The following is a 2,953-nucleotide window of genomic DNA, read 5'->3' on the forward strand; positions in this document are numbered from 1 at the left end:
TCGGCGACGAACAGGCTGGGGCGCTGCAGCCGGCGGACGGATGGAGGCAGCAGCTGCCCACCAGGGCAGGATGTGTCGGATCGCCTCAGTCAAGCTCTCGACTGCGTCGCCGAAGAGGCCGGTCTGGGACACAGGCGAAGTAGATTGGTCTATCGAAGCGATATCCCAATTCGTCGGTCACGACGTGACTCGTAGTGACCGACTGAAAGGGAACCGTATTTAAGGCATACTGATAGATGAGCTACAGTCTAGTAAGCATAATTAACCAAACTACACTTTCCTGCACATTGTAAAAATGCAGATAAAATAAGCTGTGTTAAAGATAAACACATCAAGGACACTTCCATCACAAAGCAGCATTTGTTTAGGCACTGTAACAAATTTATACATGTCACAATTGCTAAACGGTTCAATCTGTTTCCATAGAGTCGTCACCAAAAACACTAACATTTTTAGGGTAGCGGGAAAGGTTATCTTTTTGCCAAACACATGCACCGGTGCCCTATAATATAATACACATTCAAAAGTGTTTTTAATTGAGCTGAGAACAAACATTGTGGCCTTTGTATATAACTAGGTTCATTTTTCTCAGTCCACATATGTTTTTACACACAATACACATGTGTTTACACACTGTTGGGAAAAAAAGCCTACATAAAGGCAAGTTGTTGTCACAAAGTAATGAAGACGTACATAACTTAAACCAGTGGTTCTTAATTGGTGGGTCACAACCCAAAAATGGATCACTTGTCTTTTCTATAGGGTCATATTTTGTAGGGGGGGAAATGCTAAAGTCAAATAATAAAACAATCTTATTGTTCATAATTAAAATAGCTACATTAATAGACTTGTCAATCAGTGTTTTGGTGACAATTCAACTGTTTTCTAGCAAAATGTTAAAAAAAAAAATACTTGGAAAAAGTTTTCATACTTTAAATTCATGAACAAAACTACACAAGGTAATATATATACATATATAACCCAGATTACATTAAATACAGGTTCACATGCGGCAAGGATAAATGTGGTTTTGTGCTGACTAAAATGTGTTTTGTGTGGTAAATCATTGGCTGCGCACTGCAGAAAGCATGAAACCATCGAAATCAAAAAGACATTTAAAAACCAAGAACTGTCGTTTTTCCAATTCAGCTTAAGAAATTTTGCACATTGTTGGGTTTATGTAGTGCAATGTTAATACATTGTAATGTTTGACTTGAGAACACTAAAACTCAATTTAGTTCACCACTTAATTCTCACTGCAAAATCCTCTCCCTTAAACAACTTCGAGGACCACATGGTTGAGCGCAAGTTACCAAAAACACCAATGATGAAGAGAAAAAGAGTTGGTGAGTGTGGTAGCAAAGCCTAAAAATGTGAAAATGTCAGGAAGACAAACAGAATGACTTGAAGAGGAGAAAGAGAGTGAGGATAAGTAAGGAGAGAAACACAGAGAGAAAAACTGAGGGACGAAGACCAATATAGCCCCAAATTGGAGGATGTGCTTTATGGTCAGAAACCCATCCCTAAAATTAGCCAGGGATGTAAATTCCACAACGCTTCTGGCTTTCTGTGTTCAGATGAAAAAGAGGGCGATGGAAAAGACAAGAAATAAATATAAAAAAACTCATACTTGAACTGTATAATGATGATTTTTACAATGGGAGTTCTTTAAAGAGCAGGGACATTTTCAAAGCCACTGTAAAGAAGGAGGAAACCTAAAAATGAAAGCCACGGGCCTAACACAGGACATTTTGCCATTAAGGTTAAACCATGTGTACAGCGCATAAAGCACCACAGCCCAGCCTTCAACACAGTCCTCACCTATACTATTGTAGCCTGTAATTTAAGCTTAAAGGGGTCATAGGATGCTATATGCACTTTTACAAGTTGTTTGAACTGAAATGTGTGTTGGCAGTGTGTGTACACAACCACCCTATAATGATAAAAATCCACCCAGTGTTTTTTTTTTATCTACTCAAATCTTTACCCCTTTCTCAAATCGAGCCGATCTCAGATGCCTGTCTGTGTGACGTCACAAAAACAGGCCCCGCTGAAGACGCAGTGGATTATGTTTGTTTCTGAAGGGAATGCGCCCCCAATCTACATAAATGTGTCTATGTTCGCGCGAATCATTCGTGATCCAGCTTCACCCACAGAAGAAGTGAGAATAAGGTTTTGTAATGAATCTTTGCAAATCACCTTTCCTAATAATGTGCTAATTAGCAAGTTTCGATGAATGCAGCTAAAGTAAAAAGTCTCTCTGAGAGCGGCTCGGAACAGAGGGGCGGGGGCAGCAGAGCTCATTAACATTTAAAGGAAAATGCTACAAAACTGCTTGCTCTGAGAAGAGCTTTTTGACAGGGTAAAAAAAAAAGTGTTTTTTTACACTACCATTGAGAAATTTTAACAAAACTATGTTACAGACTTTCCATTAAGACCCTAAAGAATCATATCAACTTGTGGAAAATGGGCATCCTATGACCCCTTTAACGGACATACAGGGGAAAATGTGCCTCCCATAATCCACATTCTGAGACATTTCTGCTCATAGATAGGAATGGTCCTGTTTATATGCTTATGTAAATGTACTTTAATTGGTATATGCTGGTTAGTGCTTTCAAAATGTCTTCCCCTCACTTTCACAGCAACCTGACCCTGATTTTCACTTTCTTTTCGCTGGTTTTCTCTTTGTATTTTGTATATACTAGTAGTGGGGGCAAAAAAAGAAACAGCACTGTGGCCTAAGTGACATCAGATGAACAGGAATGTGTTTTCAGATGTGAAAGCAAGTTAAAACATTCTTCTTCTTTTTAATTCATCGGGGTCAAACATACATTAATTTTACTGACAATTCAGTTAACCTAAAAACACAATGAAGTGCAAAATTCAAAACACAGGTGAAAGACCTGTAAAAAAATCTAATTACTTCATATTAACCCAGGTGAAAAAGACG

The sequence above is a fragment of the Sinocyclocheilus rhinocerous genome, unplaced genomic scaffold, assembly GCF_001515625.1.
Source record: "Sinocyclocheilus rhinocerous isolate Xijiao unplaced genomic scaffold, SAMN03320098_v1.1 scaffold148, whole genome shotgun sequence".
In the NCBI taxonomy this organism is placed as follows: domain Eukaryota; kingdom Metazoa; phylum Chordata; class Actinopteri; order Cypriniformes; family Cyprinidae; genus Sinocyclocheilus; species Sinocyclocheilus rhinocerous.